This window comes from Oryctolagus cuniculus, chromosome 4 (assembly GCF_964237555.1).
Source record: "Oryctolagus cuniculus chromosome 4, mOryCun1.1, whole genome shotgun sequence".
Taxonomy (NCBI): domain Eukaryota; kingdom Metazoa; phylum Chordata; class Mammalia; order Lagomorpha; family Leporidae; genus Oryctolagus; species Oryctolagus cuniculus.
In genome coordinates this window covers 128,898,110-128,919,270 of record NC_091435.1, presented here as the reverse complement: position 1 = coordinate 128,919,270, position 21,161 = coordinate 128,898,110, and positions in this window count along the sequence as shown.

Below are 21,161 nucleotides of genomic sequence, written 5' to 3'. Positions count from 1 at the left end.
GTATAATATCTTCACAATAACCAGTGCCTGTGGGAGAAAATTAAAGACATATGTCTTCTTAATATCTCAACCTCTGTTTATAATACTTTGTTTTCTGATTAACATTTTTAATAAGTATATCTATATTATGATAATTTAACATATGCACTTGGTTCTGAACTGATGTCAATGTCAAATGCATAGATATCTATGAGTTTCATAGTTATATAATTTTAAAAAATTAAAAGGCCTGGGGCTGGCATTGTGGTGCAACAGGTTAAGCTGCTGCCTGCGATGCCTGCATCCTGTATGGGCACCAGGGCGAGTCCCAGATGCTCCACTTCCAATCCAACTCCCTACTATTGCACCTGGGAAAGCAGAGGAACATGACCCAAGTGCTGGACCATATGGGAGACCCTGATAAAGCTCCTGGCTCCTAGCTTCAGCCTAGCCCAGCTCTGGTTGTTGCAACCTTTTGGAGGGTGAATAGGCAGATGAAAGATATGTGTGTGTGTGTATGTGTGTGTGTGTGTATGTCTCCCTCTGTCTCTAACTCTGCCTTTCAAATAAATAAAATTAATCCTTTTAAAAATTAAATAATAATAAATAAATAAATAAAAATGAAAGTCCATATTTTTCTAGGAAAATTAGAAACCAGAATACATATGGATTTTTGGAGGAGTTAGCTTTTGTTTGTTCAAGTTTATGAAAACTACAGAATTCCCCACATATTACTGGAAACTTTACTAGTAAAATCCAGCCTTTCTATGCACGTTTCTACTACAATTTCTACTATAATTCAGGTCTCTCCTGTGGGTAGAAGAAACTCAATCACTTGGGCTATCATCATTGCTTCCCAGAGTCTACATTAGCAGGAAGCTGGAGTTAGGAACCAGATCCAGAATGGACTCTCTGATGTGAGATGCAGACATCGCAACTGCCAGGCTAAACATTGGCTCCCTCCACAAACTTTCTGAAGTACCTTTGTGTATCTCCCAGGTGTATCAGATTGCCACTGTGGCATCTGTAATCTGCACATGAGATATGCCCAAAAGACTCTGAATCTACCTCAAACATGAGGATCCCGTGGATAGTGAACATATCTGTGATTCATGAGAATGTGATTTTTGTCTTTCAGATTGAATAGGGTTTTTTTTTTTTCAAATAATGATTTATTCAAAAACCCTGAGATCAGATACTCATCACAAAAGAAACCAATGACTTAGAGGACAAAGCTTGGGGGAAAGAAAGGGCAAATTTTAGTCAGGATGTTACCAACCAGGAAAATGGCAGACTATTGGCACGTTAACATTCAACCTCTCCACCAAAGGGAAGTGAGTCACAGTTTATATGGGGCATCACAAGACAACAATCATGCAAGGGCTACATGGGAATGAGGTCTCCCAGGTGTTCTGTCATTAGCTGAGTCTTGTGACTAGGCCATCAGCGACCAGACTTTATGGAAATGAAAACAAAATCATCAGTCAAAGAGTGGGTAGAGGTCCCAGGTCAGTCCTAGGTCATTAAGGTCTTTTAATCCTCAAAATGTTGTATTGTTAACCTCTGTTACACTTGGAGCTACTACACACCATCTTTGAACATTGCACAGAAATCCTTCTTAAGTAGCACAATGCTCAAGAGAAATAGCATTCAGCCCTAACTATGTGACAGGATTTAGGGTTCCACCGACTTTATATAAACAATTTCAGTGAATCTTCACCACAATCCTAGAACTTCAGGATACTGATTCTATGTCACTGATGAAACAGCAGAAGCTCAGAGAGACTCTGAAAGAAAGGGGTCTGCCAGGTAGGCCAAGTAAAAAGCTTTTAATGCTTTTCCACTGCCCTTTCAGATTGATTGCAGACTGAGAAACGAAAATGAAGATTTAGTTGAGAACAACATTAAAAATCTTTGGCGAGGCCAGCACTGTGGCGTGGTGGGGAAAGCTGCCGCCTGAGTGCTGGCATCCCATATGGGCACTGGTTCAAGTCCTGGATGCTCCACTTCCAATCTAGCTCTCTGCTATGGCCTGGGAAAGCAGCAGAAGATGGTCCAAGTCCTTGGGCCCTCCATGTGGGAGGCCTGGAAGAAGCTCCTGACTCCTGGCTTCATATCAGCACAGCTCCAGCCGTTGCAGCCATTTGAGGAGTGAACCAGAGGATGGAAGACCAATCTCTCTCTCTTTCTCCCTTTCTCTCTCTCTGCCTGTGGCTCTCTGTAACTCTGCCTTTCAAATAAGTAAATATTTTAAAAAACTTTGGAAATACAAGTAAAACTAATGGCAGCCGTCTGGGTTGAGACACAGGGAATGGATATTTAGATGATGGTGCTAGGTTAGGAAAGTGCTCAGGCACAGAATTTTAAAGGTATTTGAGAAAAGCACACCCTATCCTCTTCTTAGTTACACAACCCTACCTTATCCACATCTTAACCACCAAATGTAAGAGTGAAAAATGATTGGATGGTGCCAAAACTCAAATCCACCAACTTCCCAATTATATATAAAGCTGGCAATGTTGATGTCACTATTGGTGAATTCCCCAAACCCTAACTTCATTGCTTTTATACGTTCTCAATTCCTAAATTTCTAAGGAAATGGTTTAAAGTTCTAAAAATTCCCTAGCTGATTTATCCATTAGCTATTTGGTTTCTCACTGTTGTCATTTCTTGTACATTTTTTCAAAGAGTTTTGGAAAAGTTAATGTTTTATTATGTTTCTTTTTTCATTACTAAGAAGGAAAGATCATCTAAATCATATTTTCTTGCAGGCTGTTGACTTTTTATAGTAATTACACATTTAGCAATCATCAGCCGTGTCACATTTCCAAAGCCTTGAAATTATTTTGCTTGTCATGATTTGGATTCCATTTTTCAGGCTCTTATCTAGAATTAAACCACTCCAGTGACTAGATGGTCTTGGAATCTGTCATATTTAACGTTAGCTTCTCTCTACCATTTAAAACCACGACACAGAACTGATAGAGAAAGTAGCTTGATTCTGAGTAATTAGTTCCTTATAAAACTTGTTGTCATCTGGGAGAAATTATAGCTTTAGATGTTCTTACCAATCTATGGGAAATTTCCAAAAGGTAGCATTGGGATAATAATGCTTACCCAATTTCAATTTTGTTTTACCTGATGGAAGTAAATTGTTCTTACAATTTTTAATCATCCATAGCTAGCATCACTTTTTTTCCTAAAACTTGGCATTATTACCACCTGAATTTTAATACATGTTAGGAGGAAAAAATGTCTCTTAACAGGGCATCCCTCGACATTGAATGAGGATGTATTACAGTATTAACTCCTCCAGACCTGCGGGCAGCACTATGCAGTGATGTCTGGAATAATTCTTTCCAGCAGTCTTGCCAATCACCAACAGTAGGGGCCTTTCTCACACACAAATATCTACTCAGCTTGTTTAGTTTTTGATCTCCTTTATTTAACTCTAATGGATTTTGTAGGAACTTGCTGTGTGTCACACTTCACCTCATAAACAGTGATGTGTACTTGGATCAATGCCAAAGAAACTATGAGAACATGTGAAATAGACTAAAGTCTGTTTCAAGAAAGGTGCTTTGTAATTATGACGTGCTATGGTATATTGAATGCTATAAACATCCCAACACATTCTAAAGTTGGAGATATGTATTTCTTCTCCAGCATATGAGTCTACCATACACATTATAGAAATTCAGCAGAATCCTTTAAATCTGAATAATTTCTTGCATCAATTATGCCATCATCATGAGTCTCTTCAGTCTAAGAAAAAACGACGTGACAAAATAGACATTTCCATTTCACATAAAATCATGATGTTGAAGTGAATCAGCCTTGGAAAGATAATACTTAAAAAACTCATTTGTTCAATGGATCAACTCCAAACAATAAAACAGTTCTTGAGAATAATCCTCAACTAATATTCTGAAGCCAAAAGAGAACTGACCTGGGTGATTTAGAAAGTTAAGCTAAAACAGTGCTCTATATTACATTTATGAGTTTTTGAATTTAGGTTTTTGCCAAAATTGCAGAGGCAGCTCTTGTGATTTCTTAGCATTGCTGAGTTGGGGAAAGTAAAAAAGAGGAAAACCCTAGAATATCAGGAAGGAATTAGAGAGAAATTTTCAAATCTAATAAGTAGAAACCTAATACTTTTCGGAAATTATTCTCAAGGCTAAATTTCTCTTTTCATGATTTATTTATTTATTTATTCACTTATTTGAAAGGCAGGCTTACACGGAGAGAGGGAGAGACAGAGAAAGAGAGATCTTCCATCCACTGGTTCACTCCCTGGGTTAGAAGTGGGGCAGCTGGGACACAAACTGTACACATATTGGATGCCGTCATCACAGGCACAATAACACTAGCTCCCAAATTTCCTTTTTCATTGTGAAAAAGAGAAGTTACTTCAGTCAAGTTTTAGGCAGCATTCAAAATATGTCTTCAATGGACTTGGCTTCTTGAGAATTTTTTTACAGTTCTTGATTTTTAATTTTATTTGGCAGTTGCTTATTTGTTTGTCTGATTTCTTTGGACCAATGGTGATCCATGGGTGTTGGAGATTCATCTCAAGAATAATTTGATTCAGGGCCGGCGCTTGGCACACCAGGTTAATACCCTGGCCTGAGGCATGGCATCCCATATGGGTGCCAGTTCTAGTCCCAGCTGCTCCTCTTCCAATCCAGCTCTCTGCTATGGCCTGGGATAGCAGTAAAAGATGGCCCAAGTCCTTGGGCCCCTGCACCCATGTGGGAGACTGGAGGAAGCTCCTGGCTCATGGCTTCGGATCGACACAGCTCTGGCCTTTGTGGCCATCTGGGGAGTGAGCCAGCGAATGGAAGACCTCTCTCTCTCTCTGTCTCTACCTCTCTCTGTAAATCTGTCTTTCAAATAAATAAAATAAATCTTTTTAAAAATCATTTGATTCACCTAATTTTACAGTGTCTACCCATTTGCTAGTAGACTACTCAGACACTGAAGGTAAGCCAAGTTACAATTATGCAAATACAAATAGTTCCTTTTTAATAAGATTTATTTATTTATTTATTTGGAAGGGTTGGAGAGAGAGAAGGAGGGTCAGAGAGAGATCTTCCATATGCTAGTTCACTCCCCAAGAGATCACAAGAGTCAAGGATGAGCCAGGCCAAAGCCAGGAGCCAGGAGCTTCTTCCCAGTTTCCCATGTGGGTGGCAGGGCCCTAAACACTTGGGTCGGACACTGCTTTGTCCAGGCCATTATCTGGGAGATGGTTTGGAACTGGAGCAGCTTGCACACAAGCCAGTGCTCGTATGGGATGCTAGCATCACAGGCTGTGGCTTTACGCACTGTGCCAAAACACCAGCCCCAGAAATAATTCTTGATCTAGAAATTACATCCTCTTTAAGTGGAGAACGGAACTGGGAATGGGAGAGGGAGGAGGAAGAGGGGTGGGAGGGCAGGTATGGTGGGAAGAATATATTCTTAAAGCTATACTTATGAAATGCATGAAGTCGGTATTCCTCAAATAAAAGGTTTCTTTGGGGAAAAAAGAGTAATTATATCTTCATCCTTGATGCTGTGTCATACTGGAAGCGAATAACAACAACAAAAAAAACTGATGATTAAACAAATTGCAAACCTTTAGCTAAAACTAGCCGTTACGTATTCCTAACACAGAAAGGTAACCTTGAGGATTGACACACGCAATACTGGAACTCAAAAATACTCAAACAGCCCAATCACACAGGCTGTCATTTCACCTTCTCTATTCCTGTCAATGCCGTGAATCCCTCCCAGATACCCAAGTCTCAGCAGAGAGGGTTCATTCCTCCTCATACCTTGCTCAGCCTCCACAGCAATCAGGCATCTTTCTTTTTCAGCTGTTTCCAAACTAGCCTGGTATTTATCACTTCTCTCTCATGGTATTGTAATCGGCTAGCCTGTTCCCTGTCTATATTTCTTTTTGACCAAAGGTATAAGGATTTCTGGCTAAATCTACATTGATCTTTCTACACAGACAGATGATAGAGTCTGAGGTGCTCCTCAAGTCCCCAGTCTAGTAGTCGGTCCATTTTCTCTCTCCAAGCTTGGCACTCTGTGATCCTTACAGACCAGTTGTACCTCCTTATGTTACAGCCATTCACTCCCTTCTCCCTTTTCTTGCTCTTGTTCTTACCTACAGCATCGCAGAATGTTCAACCTCCCTCTATATATCCAAATTCTAAAGTGCTGTGTTTCACTAGTCATACTTCTCTGAAGCCATTTCCAAAATTAGTAATCTGTACTGCTCTGTCAGCATTTCCAGAGCATTTTATTATATGGTCTGTTTTTACATAACTGGTTTCTAGTAGTTCTTGTAGTTAGGTTACATTAGAAATTAGTGTATCACTGTATTTCTTTTCTGTCTCACAAATCAGCATTTTCTAAATTACAGCTTATGATTCATTCATAAAATCACTTTAGTTCACAAAGTCATTTTTAATGAAATAGATTATAATAGGAAATAACAAAGAATTGGACATAGATTAAAGATAGGTACTGATTTGTGACTCTTCTGCTTCAGATAGGTATGTGAGTATGGGTCTATATGTGTGTATATACACAAAACTGAGATTCCAATGTAAATTATATACTTTTTTTTTTTGACAGGCAGAGTGGACAGTGAGAGAGAGAGACAGAGAGAAAGGCCTTCCTTTGCCGTTGGTTCACCCTCCAATGGCTGCCGCGGCTGGCGCACCGCGCTGATCCAAAGGCAGGAGCCAGGTGCTTATCCTGGTCTCCCATGGGGTGCAGGGCCCAAGCACTTGGGCCTTCCTCCACTGCACTCCCTGGCCACAGCAGAGAGCTGGCCTGGAAGAGAGGCAACTGGGACAGAATCCGGCACCCCAACCGGGACTAGAACCCCGGTGTGCCGGCGCCGAAAGCCGGAGGATTAGCCTAGTGAGCCACGGCGCCAGCTGTAAATTTTATTTTTTAATCATGGATCATGGTCACATTTGAAGAACTTTACCAGAATGATACTGACATTCATTCATTCACATATGAATTCATTCATCCATTCAACATGTTAAGTACATTGGGAATATAAAAAGTACTAAAATCGTCTCTTGCCCTGAAGGACCTAGCATTCCCCTAAGAGAACTTGATAAGCACACAAACAATTGTAGTATGATTACCTAAATTCTGGAATGCAGGGTATGGTTAGCTCTCTTGGAAGATAGAAGAAGTAATATCAGTTCTTTCAGAATTTCTAGTTGGAAAAAAGCGTTCTTAATTTTCCTGGTCATATACCAGTAAATTATTATTTAATATTCTAATATTTTTAATAGTTTAGTCCTTTGAGAAAAGTTTAAGTAAGGACAAATAATATTTGGTATTTTAATTAAAATTTTATTAGTGTAAGTCTCATACTTAATTCCTTATTTTTAATGAGTTATATTGTTAGTGGCAAATTATGGAGCTATAATATAAAATTCTGTTTGGTGAGGTTCTGAGAATAATAAATCCTGTTGAAGTGGCTTAAACCATTTTAAAAAGTGATACTTCGGATCCTGCTTCAGAAAGTCTGGATTACTTATATGAAGGAGTTGCTGTAAAAATACTGATCTCCATAAATTTCCCCTTTATATGAAATGAGAAAGCTTGGTTATATTAAATCATATATCTTATTCTTTTCTCTTTATTAAAATAGCAGGCAAATGTACTGCAGTATACCATAAAACTTTAATGCAAGTGTATATGTGAAATTCAACATTTATACATATTGATGCCTAAAATCATATAACTGAATCAAAAAATATGGTAAAAAATAACAAATTTAAAATAATACAGACTTACTTGAATTTTATTTGTTTCTTCCCCCAAAATGCAGTACCCTTGGTTTGATTGGGTCTGCACTAAGAGCTGAATAAAGAAGCATTTTTATGAGAGATTTTAAAAACTCTTGAGGGCCCCTTTGACATAGCAAAAAATAGAATTCCAGTCAGATTAAAAAAAAAAAAAAGCGGAGTATCCTTCTGCAAATATAACCAAACCATGCTACTGATTTTTAAATAGAGTACATTCTGAAACCTCATTAAACCTACTGTGAATGTGTAACCTCTCTGTTCTTCTGGACTTTTGATACATGCTGTTTGAATAAGTGGTGTTTTATTCTTTCTCCAACTCTAATTAATTTCTGTCATTATTCTTCATTTGGAGTCCGTTATACGTTTTTATATGTTCTGGTTTCAATGCAGAATTGTAAAGTGAAGGCACTTCGCAGGATAGGTAAATGTATATCCACACTCTTTCCCCACAATGGAGCATTAACTAGAGGTTGTTTTCTACGTTGTGTTGTCTGACGCTGTGTTTTGCAACGTGTTTCCAAAGGCCAAATCCCTCTAGGTCACGAGGAGCTGTTTGTTTTATTTTTCAGGAATCGTAGTCCAGAGTCCAAACCTCTGAAGTTTGTGCCCATATTAGGGAGTTGATTGAATGACCTAAAAAAGAAATCTCCATTTTATTTAACTTTCTGAAGCAGTTTGAAATTTTATTAGTTAAATTTTTAGTACATTATATTGAAGTTAATAATATGTATTAACTCCAGTAATAAAACTTCAGTTCCCTGATTTTTCTCTGAAACAACCAAGTTTTATTTCCTGGGAATTCCTGGGTTTCTCATAATGAATTTATTGTCTGTGTTTGTGCGTGTATATGTGCTGTAAAACTGAGAATTTTTATATGATCTATATAAATTGGCTTTGTATATTGAAAATATCTTTTACTTCCTTGGGAATTTTTTCCTAGGAAATTATATAGTACTTTGAAATACAATCAATCTGTCAATTCTTTTATCTCCTCTGGTATATGATATCTAACCATTGTTAAGGGCTCCCCTAAATTCATAGACTTATCTCATACACTGATACTTTGGATTCCCCTAATACCCATATGAAAGACAAAGCATGACATTTTTGTGGTTGATTCCTAACTAAGAAAACCAAGATCCAAATAAGTAAAGATATTTTCAAAACTGGAAATAGGACAGATATCCACATCTTCTGACTCAAAATTCCATTCTTTGCATTACACCTGAATATATAAAATTGTAAACACTCAAAAGTCATAGCAATATCTGTGACTGCTGCCAACATGCTGAGATTACTTTCGAAAGTTCCCTAAAGCCGTGTCTCTTCCCAGAGAGCTAAACCCTCACTATTCCTTTACTATCCACTCCTGCCTAGGCTGCCTTAGTGCTGCTCTTCTCTAAATCCCATTTTAGTAGAGTTTGGGTACTCCCAGTAGTGAAAAACTCTGCAAAATTCAGTGTGAATCTGAAATGCAGAGTGAAAGTGTGGTTGGAGAATGGATTTTTCTAGAATCTGAGGGCCCTCTGCTTGCTTGGGACAATGAAGGGAGATCTCCATCTAGAAATGCTGTAATTATATATATAACAACTTATGATAGATATTGTCTGGTCCCACGTTAGGATGACCTGAGATGTGTAAAAGTTAAATTACTTGCCAAAATTCTCTTGAGATATAGGGGGTACCTTAGGATCCAACCAAACTTGCATGTGACTCAAAGCCATCTTGGAAGATGGCTTCAGGAGTTCTTGTTCTCAAAAATGGGGGTTCTGAAAATAATTTGACTCTCTGGTAAGTTGTTTTGTTGACTTTTGTTCAAAAGTATAAAAACACCCACTTTTTTTTTTCAAGCAAGGAACTTAGATCCCTGTTTTCCCTTACAGAATTAGAAAACCTGATACACAATGAGCTTTAGAACTTCTTCATTCAGATCATAGGAAAGGATTTTCTGTGAAGTGCTGTGCAGAATGTGGTTATCAAAGAGAAATGAGTTGAAATCTAAAGCAATTTTTATGATAACTGTCAAAGAAAGTCAGGGTTAAGCTGCATTACATGATGTTGGTTTATAGATTATATACTCCATGGATGACATACTTAATTCATGGCAGCTTTAGAAGCTCCAGCAATAAGGAGAGCTCTTGCAAAACTTACACTGCTGGATGGAGACATTTAAGAAAATAAAAAGCCAGAGTAGAAAAGGCTTGTTTAAAATTTAACTAGGTATTTCTTGAAAGTTATTTAGAATTTCACATGCTCAGGGCCAGCTCTGAGGCATAGCAGGTAAAGCTGCCTCCTGCAGCACCAGCATCCCATACTGGCTGCTTCACTTCTGATCCAGCTCCCTGCTAATGTGCCTGGGAAAGCAGCAAAGATGGCCCAAGTACCCAGGCCCCTACCATCCATGTGGGAGACCTGGAAGAAACTCTGGGTTTGGCCTGGCTCAGCCCTGGCCACAGAGGCTATTTGGGGAGTGAATCAGCAGATGGAAGACTCTCTCTCTCTCTCTCTCTCTCTCCCCCTCTGTGTGTGTGTGTGTGTGTGTGTGTCTTTCTCTCTATAACTCTGCCATTCAAATAAATAAACAAATTAAAAAAAAAAACAAACAATTTCATGCTCGGTCACCTAAATAATTCCTAACACCCACAGTTCATAATTCATGCTAATAAAATATTATCTCACCAATCTATTAACACTTTTATTTCTTATTTTTTTGTATGTGTGATGTGATTTTTCAGTCAAATAAATTTGACTCTAAAGCAGTTCAGACATTCTAGAAACAGACTAGTGTGAGCAGAACTAGAAGTGTTCACAAAATAAATAAGATTCCCAAGTTTACAGAGAAATAAATATAAGCTTAAATTTCACCTTAGGAAAATCAAGTACATAAATGTTTAATTTATAAAATGGAAAAAAAAATCATTCTTTGTTTTCATTGTAAAAGGATTCATTGACATTCCAAACACAGTAAAACAGATTTTAGTTATCAAGATAACAGAAACATTTACAACAAAATGTCCTAGATCCTAGTGAGTGTCTAATTTGAAGAACATCTATACTTAATTGTCGACTGCATTATCTAACTGTGTTACAAGAAAGCCTTCCATTCCCTGCCCTGCTAAAGTTCAGGCTTCAGCCTTAACTCCAAAGTGAATTTGCAAGACACTTTTGAATATGTGGCGTTAAAATATGCACTGATCCTTCTAACAAGAAGCATCATAGAAAATCTCTTCCACAAAACAGTTGACTCCAAGAACAGGCTATACTGAGTTCAAATCTCCAAATATCCTCCAAATTCACCTGGATCAGGCTGCCCCTCCTACTCAGGCGATTACTCAGAATTATGGGACTTCTCTCTCAGTGCGGCAGCATTAACTCTCTGCATAGCATGCTCAGATGTCAATTAAGAAGATGTCAATAATGTCTTGACTCTGTATTTTATGATTAACCCTCATTTTGTTCAAATAAATGGGCTAAATAAACCATTGAAATATCCACTGACAAATGGGCACTAAAAATAACCCTGGCATAAAGTTTCAGTGGAAAAAGCCAAATAAAGAGTTTTGCTCACTGATCAAACTGGACTCCCCCACCACTAGCACAAAAAACGATACATTCACCCATGTAGGACACAACCAGGATGTTAAAACCAATGGCCAAAAAAAGAGTGTGCAATATACAGAGAAAGCACTTAAATATTTTAATAATAAAAATAATAAATATAAAAATAATAAAATATTAAATAACATTAATAAAATTAATATAATAAAATTATTTATAAGGTTATAATAATAAATAATGAAGTTAAAATTGATGATTATTAAAATATTAATAATGATTAAAATAAATAATGAAAACATATTTTTCATCTTTGGATTTATCTGTAAATTAAATATGATTATAGTAGTCTTATACCAAAAGTTCTGTAACAAAAGAGCATAACACATGGGGCTGGCACTGTGACATAGCAGGTAAAGCCACTGCCTGCAGTCATCCCTTACGGGAGCTGGTTCAAGTCCTGGTTGCTCCACTTTCAATCCAGCTCTCTGCTATGGCCTGGGACAGCAGTAGAAGATGGCCCAAGTCCTGGGGCCCCTGCACCCATGTGGGAAACTTGGTGGAAGCTCCTGGCTCCTGCTTTGGATCACCACAGCTCCAGCCATTGCAGCCAACTGGGGAATGAACCAGTGGATGGAAGACATTCTGTCTCTCTCTCTTTCTCTCTCTCTCTGCCTCTCCTTCTCTCTGTAACTCTGCCTTTCAAATAAATAAATAAATCTTAAAAAAAAGAGCATAGCACAGTGTTCTATGTAGACAAAAAATAACCTTTTTGTAAAAAAAAATGAGATGGAGAATTTCAAAGATAATGTTGGGAAAATGAGTGAAATGTTTGTAAAAATATAAAGCTAGACTTATGTCTCACACAAAACATATAAAATGATCAAAGCAGGTAAAAGCTAAATGTTAAAACAAAATAATAGCCACATAGTAACAACTATAAATGTATTAAAATAAACTGTATGTACATGTATAATGATGATTGAGGAAGGAATTTTGAGGAAAATACAAATGTAAGAATTCATTATAAATTCATCATGAAAATTTTAAATACTTTGAACAAAGATTCCGTAAATAAAGTTAAAATAAGTTATACATTATGCAACAATAAAACAAAGAAAAGATTAATACCTAGAATATACATAAGCCCTACCAAACAATAATCTTCAATAGAAAAACTTATGAAAGAACAAGAAGATACCATAATGACCAAAAATATATATGAAAATATGTCTTATATCCTTAATAGTGAGATAAAAATTAAAGTGATGTTATATTTTAACCCATTAGATTAGCAAAATATTTGTATAATTAACCATATTCATCACTGGAGAGAAAAACGGACACTTAAAACTGTTGATGGGAATAGTTATATAAGGCTTTTGTAGAAGGTGATTTAGCTAGAGCATTAGACAAATTTTAGACCTGAAATTATACAACTCGTTAAAGAAAACCTAGGTACCTTGGCCTCTAGATTTTGTACAGATTCTTAACTATGCCATGAGATGCTCTGGCAACAAGAGATATAATAAACTGGGTGGAAAGCGGATGTTTGGCATGGTGGTTAGGATGTCACCTGGGACACTCAATCCCACATCAGAGTCCTGAGTTTAGGAACCAGCTCTGTTCCTGATTCCAGCTTCCTGCTAATTTTTACCTTGGGACACCAGCAGTCGGGTCCCTGCCACCCAGGTAAGAGACTCAGATTGGTTTCCAAGGTCCGGGCTTTAATCTGTCAGTCCCACGTCCCCAGCTAATATAGGCATTTGAGGAGCAAATAGGATCTCTGTGTGTGTATGTGTTTCTCTGTCCCCACCTCCTTTAGTCTTGTCTCATAGTCTCTCAAACAAAATACATAAATTCTAAAAATAATTTAAGAAATGATGAAATGGTTTGTATTAGAATTAAAATTTTGTCCATCAAAGGACAGTAAAGAGAGCAAAAAGACAACACACAGATAATGGGAAAATGGTTTTTAATTTATTTATTTGAAAAGCAGATACAGAGAGAAGGAAAAGGAAGGAAGGAAGGAAGGAAGGAAGGAAGGAAGGAAGGAAGGAAGAGAGAGAGGGAGAGAGAGAGAGAGAGAGGGAGAGGGAGGGAGGGAAGGAGGGGAAAGAGAGAGAGAGAGGAGAGAGAGATCTTTCATCTGCTAAAAGGTCACAATAGCCAGAAACAAGGCCTGCACTGTGGCATAGCAGGTAAAGCTGCCGCCTGCAGTGCTGGCATCCCCAGTGGGTGCTGGTTCAAGTTCTCGCTGCTCCACATCCGATCCAGCTTTCTGCTGTGGCCTGGGAAAGTAGTGGAAGACGGCCCAAGTCCTTGTCCCCTGCAAAAGACCTGGAGGAGGCTCCTGGCTCCTGGCTTCAGATGGGTGCAGTTCCGGTCATTGTGGCCATCTGCGGAGTGAATCAGCAGGTGGAGTTCTCTCTCTCTCCTCTCTCTCTCTCTCCCTCTCTCTCTCTCTCTATCTCTATCTCTATCTCTATCTCTATCTCTATCTCTCTGTTTCTCAAGTGCGTCTGCCTCTCTGTAGCTCTGCTTTTCAAATAAATAAATAAATCTTTTAAAAAAACTTTATGGAAGTGAAATTAAAAGATAAGTATGTTTTGTTTTGTTTTGTTTTGTTTAAGAAAAAAAAAAAAAGAACCAGGAACTTCCAAGTCTCCCAGTGGGTGGCAGGCACCCAAGTACTTGGGCCGTCTTCCACTCACTTTTCAAGATACATTAGCAGGGAGTTGGGTGAGAAGTAGAGCAGCAAGAATTTGAACCAATACCTCCAATACAGAATGCTGGAATAGCTAGGAGCATCTTAACATGCTTAACAATGCAGACTCCATAATGGGAAAATATTTTTAAATCATATCTGATATATAATTATTATCCAAAAGCTATAAAAACTCTCACAACTCAATAACAAGAAACCAAAAATTGAAAGCTTTTAAATAGGCAAAAGACTTGAACAGTAATTTTTCAACAATAAACGAATGTACAAATGACCCATAAGATTTGAAAAGAAGCTCAGTATCCTTGGTCTTTAGGGATATGCAAATCAAAATCATAATGAGATATTTCACACCTATCATTAAGGTTATAATTTTAAAAATGAAAATGATCTAGGATTTGGCAGGGGTTTGAAGAAATTGGAAATCAAGTGCATTGCTTGTGGGAATATAGTGAATGGTGCAGCCAGCCACTGTGTTGAACAGTTTGGCAGCTCCTCAAAAATTTAGCATAAGATTACTCTGTAACCCAGAAATTCCACCCCGAGAAAAATCACCAAAAGAATGGAGATTGGAACTCAGCTAGGTACTCATGAGCCAATGTTCATAGCAGCATTATTCACTATAATGGAAACAACTTAATGTTTCTCCACAGATGAGTGGCTAAACAAAATGTGATACATAGATACAATAGAACATTGTAAAAAGGAATTAAATTCTAACACATGTGACAAAATAGATGAAACTTGAAAACACTATATCAAGTGAAATAAGCCAAACGTGAAGACAAATACATATGGACAAATACTTATATGAAATATCCACAATAGTCAAGAAAAAAGATAATAACTGACCAGAGATTGGGAAGAGAACAGAATGTGAAATTATTATTTAATGAATACAGTTTCTGCTTTGGATGATAAAAGAACTTTGGAAACTGAAACTGGAAATACTTGCACAACTTTGAGAATGGAATCAGTGTCACTGAATTGTACACTCAAAAGACACTACAGGGGCTGATGTTGTGGCACAGCAGATTAAAGCCCCAACCTGCAGCACCAGCATCCCTTATGGGTGCCAGTTCAAATCCCGGCTGCTCCACTTCTGATCCAGCTCTTTACTGTGGCCTGGGAAAGCAGTAGAAGATGGCCCAAGTCCTTGGGCCCATGCACTGACGTTGGAGACCCGGAAGAAGCTCCTGGCTCCTGGCTTCAGATCAGCTCAGCTCCTGGCTTCAGATCAGCTCAGCTCCTGCAATTGAGGCCATTTGTTGAGTGAACCAGTAGATAGAAGATCTCTCTCTCTGTCTCTACTTCTCCCTATGACTCTGTCTTTCAAATAAATAAAACAAAAAAGACACCATAATGGGAAATCTTACCATATACTCTTTAGCATAATAGAAAATATTAAAAACTGTTATTTGGAAGACAGTGTTAAAAGAATGAAAAGGCAAGCTATAAACAGGGAGAAAACTTGCAAAGAAGGTATCAGAAAGAACACATAACCAAACATACATATAACTCTTAAAACTCACAAAATGAAAATAGCCCAATTTAAAAATGTGCAAAAGAATTGAACAGACACATCATCAAAGAACATATAAAGATGGAAAATAAGTATAGGAAAGGTTGCTCAGCATTCTTAATCATTAGGAAATTATAAATTAAAACAGGGACGCTAGATTCTGTCCCGGTTGCTCCTCTTCCAGTCCAGCTCTCTGCTGTTGCCCGGGAGGGCAGTGGAGGATGGGCCAAGTGCTTGGGCCCCGTACCCACATGGGAGAACAGGAGGAAGCACCTGGCTCCTGGCTTCGGATCCGCTCAGCGTGCTGGCCATAGCTGTCATTTGGGGGGTGAACCAACGGAAGGAAGACCTTTCTCTCTGTCTCTCTCTCTGTGTCTCTCTTTGTCTCTGTCTCTGTCTCTCACTGTCTAACTCCACCTGTCAAAAAAAAAAAAATAAAACAAAATTAATTAATTAAAACAATGAGATCTCACTACACACTTATAGTGGTGAAATGGTTACAATGGTGAAAATCTAAAAAAGCCAAAAGACTGTAAGCTGGTGTGGAACAAGAACTCTCATTCATTGTTGGTGGGACTGCAAAATGATCTCCCTACTTTGGAAGACATTTCAGTAAATGTTTACAAAGTTAGACATGGGCTTACTATAGATCCAGCACTTGCACTCCTGTATGTTAATCCTAGTCAGTTGAAATCTTACGTCTTCAGAAAAACCTACATTCAGATATTTATAGGATCGTTTCAACAAAAATTGAACACAGCCAAGATTTTCTTCAATAGGTGATTGGATAGAGCATTCAATGGAAAATTATTCAGTTAGCAAGCAATGAAAAGATAGGAATGAAACATAAGGCATATTGCTAATAGAAAGAAGCCAATTGGGAAAGGTTATGTTAGTAGTAATAGTGGTAGTAGCAGTAGTAGTATATGAGCATCTAGGAAAGGCGAAACTATAGGTTATCAGGGATTCAGTGGTGATGGACTGATTGAATTTGCTAAAACATGGGGTCATTTTTATAGTGCTGAAACTAATTCTTATTATACAGTTGTGATAAATAAAACATATTTAGCATGTGTCAAAACCCACACAGTTTCACAGAAAAAATATAAAAAAGACTAATGTATTCAAATTTTTAAAAAAATCATTTAGTTGGGTAGATGCCAGGATGAAATGCACAAAGTGACCAAAAAAAAAAACCTGTGTAAGATTGTCACAAAACACACCAAACACCAGAATAAGGAAAAGGGTTTATTGGGGAAAACCCAGCAGGCCAGAGGGAAGGGGTGAGGAAGAAAAAAGAGAGAGTAAGAGAGAGAGAAGAGAGAGGAGAAAGGAGAGGAGAGGAGAGGAGAGGAGAGGAGAGGAGAGGAGAGGAGAGGAGAGGAGAGGAGAGGAGAGAGGGGAGTGAGAGAGAGCAGAGCGCCACGTGTTCAGGAACAGATCCTTTTAAAACTTTGCCAGAGGGAAGGCAGGGAAGCAGGAGCAGAGAATTCTATTAAGATAGGGGTGGGGCTTGACACTGGTGGTTGGGCCATGTGGCCACGTGGCTTCTAACAATGGCTGGGGGGCCTAGAGCCAAGGATGGTGTCACGGTGTAGATTGCACCATAGAAAAGATTGCGCCATTTTCCTAACAACCTCTATCCCAGTCACCTATATTATAAATGTATGAAACAACCTCATGGCAAGTGGTTACGGAACAAGATGTTGATCTAAGTAACTCTGGAAATGAGTAGAATCTGTAAGATTAAAGGGAAATAAATTGTACATAAGCTTTATACTGTAGTTGTACTGTAGTTTTTTGCCACAAGAGTACAGATTAAAATTTGGGGAACTGCTAGGCAGCTGCACTGGAAAAGAACAATTGGGCAAAGTGTTGGCGGATGGTTGGAGCCAGTTTTCTCACTGTTGGAATGAAAGGTTCAATTGAGGAAGGAGAGGAGGCCATGATGATGAATGTGGCAATGGATTCTACTTGGATGCACCAACCAACCTGAACTGGTATTTAATTTGATATAAACACTGATGTTTATCTATAGAAATATTATAGATGATATATATATATACATGGATTAATGCACACAAGTATATGTTCTTATTCTGTCACTGAGAAAGTTTAGAAACAATGACACTCTAATAGCAAAGAGCATAACTCATGCTCAGATTTGATTTTCAATACAACTGGGAAAGTAGAAAGGGACCCAATGTTCCTCAGAGAATATAAAAGATGTGTCCACACTGACATAAATAAATGATTATATACATAAATGAGGGTGAAAGGACAAATACACCATAGAGAAGAATTCCAAATATTTTTCTGCAGATATTCCATCCAAAAAATTTTTGGACCAAAATAAATATCTTTTAATTCCATTTTTATGAGGTTTTTGAAGCACCCCCATACATGATAAGCACTGTATTTTACTTTCAAGGATTCCTCCTGAATACAATTACCATAATTTGATCATAATAATAAAAAAGAAGATAAATTCCATTTTGGGGACAGTCTACAAAATAACTGACCAGTAATCTGCAACACTATCAAATTCATCTAAAACTGTGAAACTTTTAAAACCAAAAGAACCTGAGGAGCATGTCTTTTTAAATTTGAGGTAGTATCTTTAAAAATGGTCTTAGAACAAAAAAAAGGATTATTGAAGAAAGATTTTAAAAGAAGAAAATCAGTTGTCTGTAGATGTATAGATTTACTTCTAGCTTCTCTATTCTGTTCCATAGGTTGATGTGTCTGTTTTTATGCCAACACCATGCTGTTTCATTACTAGAGTTTTATAAGATATTTCGAAGTCAGATAGTATAATATCTCTTGCTTTATTGCTTTTTCTCAAAACTACTTTGATGCCTCAGGTTTATTTGTGGTTCTATGCAAATTTATCATCTGAAAACAGGAACTATTTGACTTCCTCCTTTCTAATTCAGATATGTTATTTCTTTCTCTTGTCTAATTGCTCTAGTAAGGACCTCCAATATGTGTTGAATAAAAGTGATGAAAGTGGACATCCTTGTCTTCCAGAGAAAAATTTCATCATTCAATATTATGTTAGCGATATATATATAATATAGATCTTTAATATGTTGAGATACATTCTTTCCATGTCTAACTTGTTCAGGGTTTTTTATCATGAAAGCATTTTTTTACATTTGTTTTTTTTTTAAACTTTTATTTAATAAATATAAATTTCCAAAGTACAAATTGTGGATTATAGCAGCTTTTTCCCCCCATAACCTCCCTCCCACCCACAACCATCCCATCTCCCACTCCCTCTCCCATCCCATTCACATCAAGATGCATTTTCAATTATCTTTATATACAGAAGATCAATTTAGTATATACTAAGAAAAGATTTCAACACACAAAGTATAAAGTATTGTTTGAGTACTAGCTATACCATTAATTCACAGAGTACTACATATTAAGGACAGAGATGCTACATGGGGAGTAAGTGCACAGTGACTTCTGTTGTTGATTTAACAATTGACACTCTTATTTGTGATGTCAGTAATCATCTGAGGCTCTTGTCATGAGCTGCCAAGGATATGGAAGCCTCTTGAGCTCGCCAACTCTGATCTTATATAGACAAGGCCATGGTCAAAGTGGAAGTTCTCTCCTCCCTTCAGAGAAAGGTACCTCCTTTTTTAATGGTCCATTCTTTCCACTGGGATCTCACTCACAGAGATCTTTCATTTAGGTCCCTTGTGTTTTTCCCAGAGTGTCTTGGCTTTCCATGCCAGAAATACTCTCATGGGCTTTTTAGCCAGATCTGAATGCCTTAAGAGATGGGCCAAGGACCTAAATAGACATTTTTCAAAAGAAGAAATCCAAATGGCCAACAGACACATGAAAAACTGTTCAGGATCACTAGCAATCAGGGAAATGAAAATCAAAACTACAATGAGGTTTCATCTCACCCCAGTTAGAATGGCTCACATACAGAAATTTACCAACAGATGCCAGCGAGGATATGAGGAAAAAGGGACACTAACCCACTGTTGGTGGGAATGCAAACTGGTCAAGCCACTATGGAAGTCAGTCTGGAGATTCCTCAGAAACCTGAATATAACCCTACCACACAACCCAGCCATCCCACTCCTTGGAATTTACCCAAAGGAAATTAAATTGGCAAATAAAAGAGCTGTCTGCACCTTAATGTTTATTGCAGCTCAATTCACAACAGCTAAGACCTGGAATCAACCTAAATGCCCATCAACAGAAGACTGGATAAAGAAATTATGGGACATGTACTCTATAGAATACTATAAAGCAGTCAAAAACAATGAAATATGGTCATTTACAACAAAATGGAGGAATCTGGAAAACATCATGCTGAGTGAAATAAGACTGTCCCAAAGGGACAAATATCATATGCTCTCTCTGATCAGTGACAACTAACTGAGCACCTAAAAGGAAACCTGTTGAATTGAAATGGACACTATGAGAAACAATGACTTGATCAGTCCTTGTCTGACTGTCAAGGAACAAGTTACTACTTTATTCCTTTTAGTATTTTTTTTTGTTCTACTTAATACCATTGGTTGAACTCTTTAATTAACACACAATTATTCTTAGGTGTTTAAATTTAACTGAAAAGTGATCCCTGTTAAATATAAGAATGGGAATAAGAGAGGGAGGAGATGTACAGTTGGGCACATGCTCAATCAGACTTATCCCTAATGGTAGAGTTAGAAACATGCCAGGGGACTCCAATTCAATCCCATCAAGGTGGCATGTACCAATGCCATCTCACTAGTCAAAGTGATCAGTTTCAGTTCATGATTGATCATAATGATAGGATTAAGTGTCAAAGGGATCACATAAACAAGGCTAGTGTCTGCTAATACTAACTGATAGAATTAAAAAGGAGAGAACAATCCAACATGGAAAGTTGGATACGCAGCAGACTCATAGAATGGCAGATGTCCTAAACAGCACTCTGGCCTCAGAATCAGCCCTTAAGGCATTCAGATCTGGCTAAAAAGCATGTTGAATTTAACAAATTTTTTGCATCTATTGAGAATATCATATGGTTTTTGAGAGCCCAGAAATAAGCCCGTATATCTATATCTAAGAGTTATAGAGCACACATTGGAGAAAGGATGGTTTTTTCAGAAAAATGTTGCTGTGGAAATTTGATATGAACACGGAGAAAAAAAATACTCTGAATATCTGTCTCTCACAATGTATAAAAATCAACTCAAAACTGAAAAAGACTTACATGAGACCTGAAACTATAAAACAACTAGAAGGAAACACAGGGGAAACACATGAAGACATTGAAATGGGAAAGAACTAAAAAATTGAGAGAATGATCCAACATGGAAAGCGGGATACACAGCAGACTCATAGTATGACAGATGTCCTAAACAGCACTCTGGCCTCAGAATCAGCCCTTAAGGCATTCAGATCCAGCTGAAGAGCCCATGACAGTATTTTAAGCATGGAAAGCGAAGAAACTCTGGAAAAAAAAAAAAAAAAAGAAGAAGACCTAAATGAAAGATCTCTGCGAGTGAGATCCCAGTGGAAAGAACAGGCCATC